This window comes from Triturus cristatus, unplaced genomic scaffold (genome assembly GCF_964204655.1).
Source record: "Triturus cristatus unplaced genomic scaffold, aTriCri1.1 SCAFFOLD_686, whole genome shotgun sequence".
Classification (NCBI taxonomy): domain Eukaryota; kingdom Metazoa; phylum Chordata; class Amphibia; order Caudata; family Salamandridae; genus Triturus; species Triturus cristatus.
In genome coordinates this window covers 24,121-38,006 of record NW_028187700.1, presented here as the reverse complement: position 1 = coordinate 38,006, position 13,886 = coordinate 24,121, and the positions used below count along the sequence as shown (strand labels likewise).

Sequence of the window (13,886 nt, the reverse complement as noted above, 5' to 3'; positions counted from 1 at the left end):
CTTTGTTTCATTCTCTCCTTCCACAACACTCCTTCTCACTCACTCGCTCTATCACTTGTATTTTTGCCCTTGCTCTGCATTCTATAGTGGAAACATCTCTTGAATGAAGCATCTGAAAATGACGTGACATAAAATTTAAAACCTCCTTATTGGAAACCTAAAACATCACAAGACTTAATGTAACCCATTTCTTTCATAAAAAAGATTTTTAAAGTACCCCACAAAACAAATATAAAACACCACGAGTGCTAGAAAAATATTACATTAACGTTAAAGATAGAATAGGGCAAATGCATTTGCAGTTGAAACTGAAGTTTGGTACTTATTCAGATATTATTTACATTGCCAATTTTTAGCTGAGATTCTAAAGGAACTGAGAGAGAAAATGGAATTCAAGTTTTGTCAGAAGTGGGATTTGAACCCACGCCTCCAGGAGAGACTGCGGCCTTAACGCAGCGCCTTAGACCACTCGGCCATCCTGACCCCATGCTGCTTTTTCATCTAAAGGGTGAGAAAGATATTAGGAACCAAAAAATGCACAGAGCTGAGGGCAATAGTAGCTAGAGGAAGAAAAAAACTCACTGCACTCTTCCAAGAAGACAATCCTATAAGCCACTGCGAGGGAAATGATCATATTTCTCAAGAAAATAATTAGAGTAAACACAGGACTGTCAGAAGTGGGATTTGAACCCATGCCTCCAGAGGAGACTGCGACCTGAACGCAGCGCCTTAGACCACTCGGCCATCCTGACTTGCTTTCCCAGCATCTTCCAGAGGCCAGACAGCCATGCAGGTGAGGTACTGAAAAGGAATGCCCTCAATTTATTTATCCTATTATATGCACTTCCAACAGATCTTTGAACAATCTGAACAGAGCAGGACCTATGGAGAACTCTTTAGAACTTTGAGGCGAACAAAGAGAAAGTGCTATTCACCAGCCACTTGAACGGCTCAAAGCTGCTTTGAAATTGAGACAATAGCCACCTCTTGGCTGGCTAAAGCAATTTCAACAAGGGATCTCAAAGTCACAACATAGGGTGGAGTATGCAAATTTAAGCAGCCCCTGATCAAAGCCCTGAGAAAATTGCTGTAAGTGTGCTGGAGTCCAGTTGTCTACCAGATGAATGGCATTCTTCCAAATTTGCAGGGCCCGTCTGGCCAGGGCATACAAGAGCATGACTCTTCCAGATGACCTCTTACATGGGTCCTATGCTCATTTGGTAAGGATTGCGCTTTGTCAGCAAGACGTTATAGAACCTAAATATATGAGAAACCCCATCTCTCTTGACAAGAGGAGAACGGAATAACGTGCCAAGTGAAGACCAACAGATGCAACTTCCATCAGATGTTAACCTGATAAAGGAGATTAAATCTCCAAAAGGCATGTCAGAAGTGGGATTCGAACCCACGCCTCCAAAGGAGACTGTGGCCTAAACACAGCGCCTTAGACCTCTCGGCCATCCTGACAGTATAGGCTTTTAAGAAATGAATAAAAGTTACTCAGAAACGTCTACCTCCATGCAAGCCTGAAATAATTTAAACCTTCAAACACAAGGTGCAACTTTATGCACAGGACAATAAACACAGAAGAACACATACGAAAGCACTTTATTTCACAGGTATACAGTTTTCATGCTTTTAGAACACCACATACCTCTCACCAGCTATTTAGGGTCCTGTATCCGACTCACAACATTTCCTTGCCTGCGACCTCTCTCTCTACACAAACAACTACAGCACAGGAAGTAGGAAGACAATAGGTGGGGTAGTTTATGCAAATTTATGCTGCCAATGTGCCTTGCAGATTCAAGCAGGATTTCTAGATCCTTGCTGGATACAAGAGAGTAGGCCTTGTTCCAGATAAACTATCCCTAGCAGGGAAAGTCTGAGCACAGGCACTCTTTTGCTCTTTAGCCCCTGGCCTGGGACTCACCCTCACTTGCTGAGGCGTGAAATTCTGCATACCAACTTTGCACAGAAGGTATGTTTGTGGTTGTTTGGGGATGGGTGGGAGGTCAAGAGCAGGGAAAAGCAGGTCTCCTTCACTACTAGACTACTCTTTTATGCCTCCCTGCCGTTCACTCACTCTGTCTTTGTTTCATTCTCTCCTTCCACAACACTCCTTCTCACTCCCTCGCTCTATCACTTGTATTTTTGCCCTTGCTCTGCATTCTATAGTGGAAACATCTCTTGAATGAAGCATCTGAAAATGACGTGACATAAAATTTAAAACCTCCTTATTGGAAACCTAAAACATCACAAGACTTAATGTAACCCATTTCTTTCATAAAAAAGATTTTTAAAGTACCCCACAAAAGAAATATAAAACACCACGAGTGCTAGAAGAATATTACATTAACGTTAAAGATAGAATAGGGCAAATGCATTTGCAGTTGAAACTGAAGTTTGGTACTTATTCAGATATTATTTACATTGCCAATTTTTAGCTGAGATTCTAAAGGAACTGAGAGAGAAAATGGAATTCAAGTTTTGTCAAAAGTGGGATTTGATCCCACGCCTCCAGGAGAGACTGCGGCCTTAACGCAGCGCCTTAGACCACTCGGCCATCCTGACCCCATGCTGCTTTTTCATCTAAAGGGTGAGAAAGATATTAGGAAACAAAAAATGCACAGAGCTTAGGCCAATAGTGGCTAGAGCAAGGAAAAAACTCACTGCACTCTTCCAAGAAGACAATCCTATAAGCCACTGCGAGGGAAATGATCATATTTCTCAAGAAAAAAAGTAGAGTAAACACAGGACTGTCAGAAGTGGGATTTGAACCCACGCCTCCAGAGGAGACTGCGACCTGAACGCAGCGCCTTAGACCACTCGGCCATCCTGACTTGTTTTCCCAGCATCTTCCAGAGGCCAGACAGCCATGCAGGTGAGGTACTGAAAAGGAATGCCCTCAATTTATTTATCCTATTATATGCACTTCCAACAGATCTTTGAACAATCTGTACAGAGCAGGACCTATGGAGAACTCTTTAGAACTTTGAGGCGAACAAAGAGAAAGTGCTATTCACCAGCCACTTGAACGGCTCAAAGCTGCTTTGAAATTGAGACAATAGCCACCTCTTGGCTGGCTAAAGCAATTTCAACAAGGGATCTCAAAGTCACAACATAGGGTGGAGTATGCAAATTTAAGCAGCCCCTGATCAAAGCCCTGAGGAAATTGCTGTAAGTGTGCTGGAGTCCAGTTGTCCACCAGATGAATGGCATTCTTCCAAATTTGCAGGGCCCGTCTGGCCAGGGCATACAAGAGCATGACTCTTCCAGATGACCTCTTACATGGGTCCTATGCTCATTTGGTAAGGATTGCGCTTTGTCAGCAAGACGTTATAGAACCTAAATATATGAGAAACCCCATCTCTCTTGACAAGAGGAGAACGGAATAACGTGCCAGGTGAAGACCAACAGATGCAACTTCCATCAGATGTTAACCTGATAAAGGAGATTAAATCTCCAAAAGGCATGTCAGAAGTGGGATTCGAACCCACGGCTCCAAAGGAGACTGTGGCGTAAACACAGCACCTTAGACCTCTCGGCCATCCTGACAGTATAGGCTTCTAAGAAATGAATAAAAGTTACTCAGAAACGTCTACCTCCATGCAAGCCTGAAATAATTTAAACCTTCAAACACAAGGTGCAACTTTATGCACAGGACAATAAACACAGAAGAACACATACGAAAGCACTTTATTTCACAGGTATACAGTTTTCATGCTTTTAGAACACCACATACCTCTCACCAGCTATTTAGGGTCCTGTATCCGACTCACAACATTTCCTTGCCTGCGACCTCTCTCTCTACACAAACAACTACAGCACAGGAAGTAGGAAGGCAATAGGTGGGGCAGTTTATGCAAATTTATGCTGCCAATGTGCCTTGCAGATTCATGCAGGATTTCTAGATCCTTGCTGGATACAAGAGAGTAGGCCTTGTTCCAGATAAACTATCCCTAGCAGGGAAAGTCTGAGCACAGGCACTCTTTTGCTCTTTAGCCCCTGGCCTGGGACTCACCCTCACTTGCTGAGGCGTGAAATTCTGCATACCAACTTTGCACAGAAGGTATGTTTGTGGTTGTTTGGGGATGGGTGGGAGGTCAAGAGCAGGGAAAAGCAGGTCTCCTTCACTACTAGACTACTCTTCTATGCCTCCCTGCCGTTCACTCACTCTGTCTTTGTTTCATTCTCTCCTTCCACAACACTCCTTCTCACTCACTCGCTCTATCACTTGTATTTTTGCCCTTGCTCTGCATTCTATAGTGGAAACATCTCTTGAATGAAGCATCTGAAAATGACGTGACATAAAATTTAAAACCTCCTTATTGGAAACCTAAAACATCACAAGACTTAATGTAACCCATTTCTTTCATAAAAAAGATTTTTAAAGTACCCCACAAAACAAATATAAAACACCACGAGTGCTAGAAAAATATTACATTAACGTTAAAGATAGAATAGGGCAAATGCATTTGCAGTTGAAACTGAAGTTTGGTACTTATTCAGATATTATTTACATTGCCAATTTTTAGCTGAGATTCTAAAGGAACTGAGAGAGAAAATGGAATTCAAGTTTTGTCAGAAGTGGGATTTGAACCCACGCCTCCAGGAGAGACTGCGGCCTTAACGCAGCGCCTTAGACCACTCGGCCATCCTGACCCCATGCTGCTTTTTCATCTAAAGGGTGAGAAAGATATTAGGAACCAAAAAATGCACAGAGCTGAGGGCAATAGTAGCTAGAGGAAGAAAAAAACTCACTGCACTCTTCCAAGAAGACAATCCTATAAGCCACTGCGAGGGAAATGATCATATTTCTCAAGAAAATAATTAGAGTAAACACAGGACTGTCAGAAGTGGGATTTGAACCCATGCCTCCAGAGGAGACTGCGACCTGAACGCAGCGCCTTAGACCACTCGGCCATCCTGACTTGCTTTCCCAGCATCTTCCAGAGGCCAGACAGCCATGCAGGTGAGGTACTGAAAAGGAATGCCCTCAATTTATTTATCCTATTATATGCACTTCCAACAGATCTTTGAACAATCTGTACAGAGCAGGACCTATGGAGAACTCTTTAGAACTTTGAGGCGAACAAAGAGAAAGTGCTATTCACCAGCCACTTGAACGGCTCAAAGCTGCTTTGAAATTGAGACAATAGCCACCTCTTGGCTGGCTAAAGCAATTTCAACAAGGGATCCCAAAGTCACAACATAGGGTGGAGTATGCAAATTTAAGCAGCCCCTGATCAAAGCCCTAAGGAAATTGCTGTAAGTGTGCTGGAGTCCAGTTGTCTACCAGATGCATGGCATTCTTCCAAATTTGCTGGGCCCGTCTGGCCAGGGCATACAAGAGCATGACTCTTCCAGATGACCTCTTACATGGGTCCTATGCTCATTTGGTAAGGATTGCGCTTTGTCAGCAAGACGTTATAGAACCTAAATATATGAGAAACCCCATCTCTCTTGACAAGAGGAGAACGGAATAACGTGCCAAGTGAAGACCAACAGATGCAACTTCCATCAGATGTTAACCTGATAAAGGAGATTAAATCTCCAAAAGGCATGTCAGAAGTGGGATTCGAACCCACGCCTCCAAAGGAGACTGTGGCCTAAACACAGCGCCTTAGACCTCTCGGCCATCCTGACAGTATATGCTTTTAAGAAATGAATAAAAGTTACTCAGAAACGTCTACCTCAATGCAAGCCTGAAATAATTTAAACCTTCAAACACAAGGTGCAACTTTATGCACAGGACAATAAACACAGAAGAACACATACGAAAGCACTTTATTTCACAGGTATACAGTTTTCATGCTTTTAGAACACCACATACCTCTCACCAGCTATTTGGGGTCCTGTATCCGACTCACAACATTTCCTTGCCTGCGACCTCTCTCTCTACACAAACAACTACAGCACAGGAAGTAGGAAGGCAATAGGTGGGGCAGTTTATGCAAATTTATGCTGCCAATGTGCCTTGCAGATTCATGCAGGATTTCTAGATCCTTGCTGGATACAAGAGAGTAGGCCTTGTTCCAGATAAACTATCCCTAGCAGGGAAAGTCTGAGCACAGGGACTCTTTTGCTCTTTAGCCCCTGGCCTGGGACTCACCCTCACTTGCTGAGGCGTGAAATTCTGCATACCAACTTTGCACAGAAGGTATGTTTGTGGTTGTTTGGGGATGGGTGGGAGGTCAAGAGCAGGGAAAAGCAGGTCTCCTTCACTACTAGACTACTCTTCTATGCCTCCCTGCCGTTCACTCACTCTGTCTTTGTTTCATTCTCTCCTTCCACAACACTCCTTCTCACTCACTCGCTCTATCACTTGTATTTTTGCCCTTGCTCTGCATTCTATAGTGGAAACATCTCTTGAATGAAGCATCTGAAAATGACGTGACATAAAATTTAAAACCTCCTTATTGGAAACCTAAAACATCACAAGACTTAATGTAACCCATTTCTTTCATAAAAAAGATTTTTAAAGTACCCCACAAAACAAATATAAAACACCACGAGTGCTAGAAGAATATTACATTAACGTTAAAGATAGAATAGGGCAAATGCATTTGCAGTTGAAACTGAAATTTGGTACTTATTCAGATATTATTTACATTGCCAATTTTTAGCTGAGATTCTAAAGGAACTGAGAGAGAAAATGGAATTCAAGTTTTGTCAGAAGTGGGATTTGAACCCACGCCTCCAGGAGAGACTGCGGCCTTAACGCAGCGCCTTAGACCACTCAGCCATCCTGACCCCATGCTGCTTTTTCATCTAAAGGGTGAGAAAGATATTAGGAACCAAAAAATGCACAGAGCTGAGGGCAATAGTGGCTAGAGCAAGAAAAAAACTCACTGCACTCTTCCAAGAAGACAATCCTATAAGCCACTGCGAGGGAAATGATCATGTTTCTCAAGAAAAAAATTAGAGTAAATACAGGACTGTCAGAAGTGGGATTAGAACCCACGCCTCCAGAGGAGACTGCGACCTGAACGCAGCGCCTTAGACCACTCGGCCATCCTGACTTGCTTTCCCAGCATCTTCCAGAGGCCAGACAGCCATGCAGGTGAGGTACTGAAAAGGAATGCCCTCAATTTATTTATCCTATTATATGCACTTCCAACAGATCTTTGAACAATCTGTACAGAGCAGGACCTATGGAGAACTCTTTAGAACTTTGAGGCGAACAAAGAGAAAGTGCTATTCACCAGCCACTTGAACGGCTCAAAGCTGCTTTGAAATTGAGACAATAGCCACCTCTTGGCTGGCTAAAGCAATTTCAACAAGGGATCTCAAAGTCACAACATAGGGTGGAGTATGCAAATTTAAGCAGCCCCTGATCAAAGCCCTGAGGAAATTGCTGTAAGTGTGCTGGAGTCCAGTTGTCTACCAGATGAATGGCATTCTTCCAAATTTGCTGGGCCCGTCTGGCCAGGGCATACAAGAGCATGACTCTTCCAGATGACCTCTTACATGGGTCCTATGCTCATTTGGTAAGGATTGCGCTTTGTCAGCAAGACGTTATAGAACCTAAATATATGAGAAACCCCATCTCTCTTGACAAGAGGAGAACGGAATAACGTGCCAAGTGAAGACCAACAGATGCAACTTCCATCAGATGTTAACCTGATAAAGGAGATTAAATCTCCAAAAGGCATGTCAGAAGTGGGATTCGAACCCACGCCTCCAAAGGAGACTGTGGCCTAAACACAGCGCCTTAGACCTCTCGGCCATCCTGACAGTATATGCTTTTAAGAAATGAATAAAAGTTACTCAGAAACGTCTACCTCAATGCATGCCTGAAATAATTTAAACCTTCAAACACAAGGTGCAACTTTATGCACAGGACAATAAACACAGAAGAACACATACGAAAGCACTTTATTTCACAGGTATACAGTTTTCATGCTTTTAGAACACCACATACCTCTCACCAGCTATTTAGGGTCCTGTATCCGACTCACAACATTTCCTTGCCTGCGACCTCTCTCTCTACACAAACAACTACAGCACAGGAAGTAGGAAGGCAATAGGTGGGGCAGTTTATGCAAATTTATGCTGCCAATGTGCCTTGCAGATTCATGCAGGATTTCTAGATCCTTGCTGGATACAAGAGAGTAGGCCTTGTTCCAGATAAACTATCCCTAGCAGGGAAAGTCTGAGCACAGGCACTCTTTTGCTCTTTAGCCCCTGGCCTGGGACTCACCCTCACTTGCTGAGGCGTGAAATTCTGCATACCAACTTTGCACAGAAGGTATGTTTGTGGTTGTTTGGGGATGGGTGGGAGGTCAAGAGCAGGGAAAAGCAGGTCTCCTTCACTACTAGACTCCTCTTCTATGCCTCCCTGCCGTTCACTCACTCTGTCTTTGTTTCATTCTCTCCTTCCACAACACTCCTTCTCACTCACTCGCTCTATCACTTGTATTTTTGCCCTTGCTCTGCATTCTATAGTGGAAACATCTCTTGAATGAAGCATCTGAAAATGACGTGACATAAAATTTAAAACCTCCTCATTGGAAACCTAAAACATCACAAGACTTAATGTAACCCATTTCTTTCATAAAAAAGATTTTTAAAGTACCCCACAAAACAAATATAAAACACCACGAGTGCTAGAAGAATATTACATTAACGTTAAAGATAGAATAGGGCAAATGCATTTGCAGTTGAAACTGAAATTTGGTACTTATTCAGATATTATTTACATTGCCAATTTTTAGCTGAGATTCTAAAGGAACTGAGAGAGAAAATGGAATTTAAGTTTTGTCAGAAGTGGGATTTGAACCCACGCCTCCAGGAGAGACTGCGGCCTTAACGCAGCGCCTTAGACCACTCGGCCATCCTGACCCCATGCTGCTTTTTCATCGAAAGGGTGAGTAAGATATTAGGAACCAAAAAATGCACAGAGCTTAGGCCAATAGTGGCTAGAGCAAGAAAAAAACTCACTGCACTCTTCCAAGAAGACAATCCTATAAGCCACTGCGAGGGAAATGATCATATTTCTCAAGAAAAAAATTAGAGTAAACACAGGGCTGTCAGAAGTGGGATTTGAACCCACGCATCCAGAGGAGACTGCGACCTGAACGCAGCGCCTTAGACCACTCGGCCATCCTGACTTGCTTTCCCAGCATCTTCCAGAGGCCAGACAGCCATGCAGGTGAGGTACTGAAAAGGAATGCCCTCAATTTATTTATCCTATTATATGCACTTCCAACAGATCTTTGAACAATCTGTACAGAGCAGGACCTATGGAGAACTCTTTAGAACTTTGAGGCGAACAAAGAGAAAGTGCTATTCACCAGCCACTTGAACGGCTCAAAGCTGCTTTGAAATTGAGACAATAGCCACCTCTTGGCTGGCTAAAGCAATTTCAACAAGGGATCTCAAAGTCACAACATAGGGTGGAGTATGCAAATTTAAGCAGCCCCTGATCAAAGCCCTAAGGAAATTGCTGTAAGTGTGCTGGAGTCCAGTTGTCTACCAGATGCATGGCATTCTTCCAAATTTGCAGGGCCCGTCTGGCCAGGGCATACAAGAGCATGACTCTTCCAGATGACCTCTTACATGGGTCCTATGCTCATTTGGTAAGGATTGCGCTTTGTCAGCAAGACGTTATAGAACCTAAATATATGAGAAACCCCATCTCTCTTGACAAGAGGAGAACGGAATAACGTGCCAGGTGAAGACCAACAGATGCAACTTCCATCAGATGTTAACCTGATAAAGGAGATTAAATCTCCAAAAGGAATGTCAGAAGTGGGATTCGAACCCACGCCTCCAAAGGAGACTGTGGCCTAAACACAGCACCTTAGACCTCTCGGCCATCCTGACAGTATAGGCTTTTAAGAAATGAATAAAAGTTACTCAGAAACGTCTACCTCCATGCAAGCCTGAAATAATTTAAACCTTCAAACACAAGGTGCAACTTTATGCACAGGACAATAAACACAGAAGAACACATACGAAAGCACTTTATTTCACAGGTATACAGTTTTCATGCTTTTAGAACACCACATACCTCTCACCAGCTATTTAGGGTCCTGTATCCGACTCACAACATTTCCTTGCCTGCGACCTCTCTCTCTACACAAACAACTACAGCACAGGAAGTAGGAAGGCAATAGGTGGGGCAGTTTATGCAAATTTATGCTGCCAATGTGCCTTGCAGATTCATGCAGGATTTCTAGATCCTTGCTGGATACAAGAGAGAAGGACTTGTTCCAGATAAACTATCCCTAGCAGGGAAAGTCTGAGCACAGGCACTCTTTTGCTCTTTAGCCCCTGGCCTGGGACTCACCCTCACTTGCTGAGGCGTGAAATTCTGCATACCAACTTTGCACAGAAGGTATGTTTGTGGTTGTTTGGGGATGGGTTGGAGGTCAAGAGCAGGGAAAAGCAGGTCTCCTTCACTACTAGACTCCTCTTCTATGCCTCCCTGCCATTCACTCACTCTGTCTTTGTTTCATTCTCTCCTTCCACAACACTCCTTCTCACTCACTCGCTCTATCACTTGTATTTTTGCCCTTGCTCTGCATTCTATAGTGGAAACAGCTCTTGAATGAAGCATCTGAAAATGACGTGACATAAAATTTAAAACCTCCTTATTGGAAACCTAAAACATCACAAGACTTAATGTAACCCATTTCTTTCATAAAAAAGATTTTTAAAGTACCCCACAAAACAAATATAAAACACCACGAGTGCTAGAAGAATATTACATTAACGTTAAAGATAGAATAGGGCAAATGCATTTGCAGTTGAAACTGAAGTTTGGTACTTATTCAGATATTATTTACATTGCCAATTTTTAGCTGAGATTCTAAAGGAACTGAGAGAGAAAATGGAATTCAAGTTTTGTCAGGAGTGGGATTCGAACCCACGCCTCCAGGAGAGACTGCGGCCTTAACGCAGCGCCTTAGACCACTCGGCCATCCTGACCCCATGCTGCTTTTTCATCTAAAGGGTGAGAAATATATTAGGAACCAAAAAATGCACAGAGCTTAGGCCAATAGTGGCTAGAGCAAGAAAAAAACTCACTGCACTCTTCCAAGAAGACAATCCTATAAGCCACTGCGAGGGAAATGATCATATTTCTCAAGAAAATAATTAGAGTAAACACATGACTGTCAGAAGTGGGATTTAAACCCACGCATCCAGAGGAGACTGCGACCTGAACGCAGCGCCTTAGACCACTCGGCCATCCTGACTTGCTTTCCCAGCATCTTCCAGAGGCCAGACAGCCATGCAGGTGAGGTACTGAAAAGGAATGCCCTCAATTTATTTATCCTATTATATGCACTTCCAACAGATCTTTGAACAATCTGTACAGAGCAGGACCTATGGAGAACTCTTTAGAACTTTGAGGCGAACAAAGAGAAAGTGCTATTAACCAGCCACTTGAACGGCTCAAAGCTGCTTTGAAATTGAGACAATAGCCACCTCTTGGCTGGCTAAAGCAATTTCAACGAGGGATCTCAAAGTCACAACATAGGGTGGAGTATGCAAATTTAAGCAGCCCCTGATCAAAGCCCTGAGGAAATTGCTGTAAGTGTGCTGGAGTCCAGTTGTCTACCAGATGAATGGCATTCTTCCAAATTTGCAGGGCCCGTCTGGCCAGGGCATACAAGAGCATGACTCTTCCAGATGACCTCTTACATGGGTCCTATGCTCATTTGGTAAGGATTGCGCTTTGTCAGCAAGACGTTATAGAACCTAAATATATGAGAAACCCCATCTCTCTTGACAAGAGGAGAACGGAATAACGTGCCAAGTGAAGACCAACAGATGCAACTTCCATCAGATGTTAACCTGATAAAGGAGATTAAATCTCCAAAAGGCATGTCAGAAGTGGGATTCGAACCCACGCCTCCAAAGGAGACTGTGGCCTAAACACAGCGCCTTAGACCTCTCGGCCATCCTGACAGTATAGGCTTTTAAGAAATGAATAAAAGTTACTCAGAAACGTCTACCTCCATGCAAGCCGGAAATAATTTAAAACTTCAAACACAAGGTGCAACTTTATGCACAGGACAATAAACACAGAAGAACATATACGAAAGCACTTTATTTCACAGGTATACAGTTTTCATGCTTTTAGAACACCACATACCTCTCACCAGCTATTTAGGGTCCTGTATCCGACTCACAACATTTCCTTGCCTGCGACCTCTCTCTCTACACAAACAACTACAGCACAGGAAGTAGGAAGGCAATAGGTGGGGCAGTTTATGCAAATTTATGCTGCCAATGTGCCTTGCAGATTCATGCAGGATTTCTAGATCCTTGCTGGATACAAGAGAGAAGGACTTGTTCCAGATAAACTATCCCTAGCAGGGAAAGTCTGAGCACAGGCACTCTTTTGCTCTTTAGCCCCTGGCCTGGGACTCACCCTCACTTGCTGAGGCGTGAAATTCTGCATACCAACTTTGCACAGAAGGTATGTTTGTGGTTGTTTGGGGATGGGTTGGAGGTCAAGAGCAGGGAAAAGCAGGTCTCCTTCACTACTAGACTCCTCTTGTATGCCTCCCTGCCATTCACTCACTCTGTCTTTGTTTCATTCTCTCCTTCCACAACACTCCTTCTCACTCACTCGCTCTATCACTTGTATTTTTGCCCTTGCTCTGCATTCTATAGTGGAAACAGTTCTTGAATGAAGCATCTGAAAATGACGTGACATAAAATTTAAAACCTCCTTATTGGAAACCTAAAACATCACAAGACATAATGTAACCCATTTCTTTCATAAAAAAGATTTTTAAAGTACCCCACAAAACAAATATAAAACACCACGAGTGCTAGAAGAATATTACATTAACGTTAAAGATAGAATAGGGCAAATGCATTTGCAGTTGAAACTGAAGTTTGGTACTTATTCAGATATTATTTACATTGCCAATTTTTAGCTGAGATTCTAAAGGAACTGAGAGAGAAAATGGAATTCAAGTTTTGTCAGAAGTGGGATTCGAACCCACGCCTCCAGGAGAGACTGCGGCCTTAACGCAGCGCCTTAGACCACTCGGCCATCCTGACCCCATGCTGCTTTTTCATCTAAAGGGTGAGAAATATATTAGGAACCAAAAAATGCACAGAGCTTAGGCCAATAGTGGCTAGAGCAAGAAAAAAACTCACTGCACTCTTCCAAGAAGACAATCCTATAAGCCACTGCGAGGGAAATGATCATATTTCTCAAGAAAATAATTAGAGTAAACACAGGACTGTCAGAAGTGGGATTTGAACCCACGCATCCAGAGGAGACTGCGACCTGAACGCAGCGCCTTAGACCACTCGGCCATCCTGACTTGCTTTCCCAGCATCTTCCAGAGGCCAGGCAGCCATGCAGGTGAGGTACTGAAAAGGAATGCCCTCAATTTATTTATCCTATTATATGCACTTCCAACAGATCTTTGAACAATCTGTACAGAGCAGGACCTATGGAGAACTCTTTAGAACTTTGAGGCGAACAAAGAGAAAGTGCTATTCACCAGCCACTTGAACGGCTCAAAGCTGCTTTGAAATTGAGACAATAGCCACCTCTTGGCTGGCTAAAGCAATTTCAACGAGGGATCTCAAAGTCACAACATAGGGTGGAGTATGCAAATTTAAGCAGCCCCTGATCAAAGCCCTGAGGAAATTGCTGTAAGTGTGCTGGAGTCCAGTTGTCTACCAGATGAATGGCATTCTTCCAAATTTGCAGGGCCCGTCTGGCCAGGGCATACAAGAGCATGACTCTTCCAGATGACCTCTTACATGGGTCCTATGCTCATTTGGTAAGGATTGCGCTTTGTCAGCAAGACGTTATAGAACCTAAATATATGAGAAACCCCATCTCTCTTGACAAGAGGAGAACGGAATAACGTGCCAAGTGAAGACCAACAGATGCAACTTCC

At 43.3% G+C, this 13,886-nt stretch overlaps 13 non-coding genes across 13 annotated transcripts; all 13 read right to left on the bottom strand.

Moving 5' to 3' along the window:
• Positions 1–400: 400 nt before the first annotated feature.
• On the bottom strand, positions 401–483 carry TRNAL-AAG (transfer RNA leucine (anticodon AAG)). The gene has a single exon. It is a non-coding gene; the product is annotated as a tRNA-Leu (tRNA).
• Positions 484–1,384: 901 nt separating this feature from the next.
• TRNAL-UAG (transfer RNA leucine (anticodon UAG)) lies at positions 1,385–1,467 on the bottom strand. Its single transcript has one exon. It is a non-coding gene; the product is annotated as a tRNA-Leu (tRNA).
• Positions 1,468–2,491: 1,024 nt separating this feature from the next.
• Positions 2,492–2,574, bottom strand: TRNAL-AAG (transfer RNA leucine (anticodon AAG)). Its single transcript has one exon. It is a non-coding gene; the product is annotated as a tRNA-Leu (tRNA).
• Positions 2,575–2,760: 186 nt separating this feature from the next.
• On the bottom strand, positions 2,761–2,843 carry TRNAL-CAG (transfer RNA leucine (anticodon CAG)). The gene has a single exon. It is a non-coding gene; the product is annotated as a tRNA-Leu (tRNA).
• A 1,739-nt stretch (positions 2,844–4,582) lies between these two features.
• On the bottom strand, positions 4,583–4,665 carry TRNAL-AAG (transfer RNA leucine (anticodon AAG)). Its single transcript has one exon. It is a non-coding gene; the product is annotated as a tRNA-Leu (tRNA).
• A 901-nt stretch (positions 4,666–5,566) lies between these two features.
• Positions 5,567–5,649, bottom strand: TRNAL-UAG (transfer RNA leucine (anticodon UAG)). Its single transcript has one exon. It is a non-coding gene; the product is annotated as a tRNA-Leu (tRNA).
• A 1,024-nt stretch (positions 5,650–6,673) lies between these two features.
• On the bottom strand, positions 6,674–6,756 carry TRNAL-AAG (transfer RNA leucine (anticodon AAG)). Its single transcript has one exon. It is a non-coding gene; the product is annotated as a tRNA-Leu (tRNA).
• A 901-nt stretch (positions 6,757–7,657) lies between these two features.
• On the bottom strand, positions 7,658–7,740 carry TRNAL-UAG (transfer RNA leucine (anticodon UAG)). The gene has a single exon. It is a non-coding gene; the product is annotated as a tRNA-Leu (tRNA).
• Positions 7,741–8,764: 1,024 nt separating this feature from the next.
• TRNAL-AAG (transfer RNA leucine (anticodon AAG)) lies at positions 8,765–8,847 on the bottom strand. Its single transcript has one exon. It is a non-coding gene; the product is annotated as a tRNA-Leu (tRNA).
• Positions 8,848–9,748: 901 nt separating this feature from the next.
• Positions 9,749–9,831, bottom strand: TRNAL-UAG (transfer RNA leucine (anticodon UAG)). Its single transcript has one exon. It is a non-coding gene; the product is annotated as a tRNA-Leu (tRNA).
• A 1,024-nt stretch (positions 9,832–10,855) lies between these two features.
• TRNAL-AAG (transfer RNA leucine (anticodon AAG)) lies at positions 10,856–10,938 on the bottom strand. Its single transcript has one exon. It is a non-coding gene; the product is annotated as a tRNA-Leu (tRNA).
• Positions 10,939–11,839: 901 nt separating this feature from the next.
• Positions 11,840–11,922, bottom strand: TRNAL-UAG (transfer RNA leucine (anticodon UAG)). Its single transcript has one exon. It is a non-coding gene; the product is annotated as a tRNA-Leu (tRNA).
• A 1,024-nt stretch (positions 11,923–12,946) lies between these two features.
• TRNAL-AAG (transfer RNA leucine (anticodon AAG)) lies at positions 12,947–13,029 on the bottom strand. Its single transcript has one exon. It is a non-coding gene; the product is annotated as a tRNA-Leu (tRNA).
• Between the last annotated feature and the right edge of the window lie 857 nt (positions 13,030–13,886).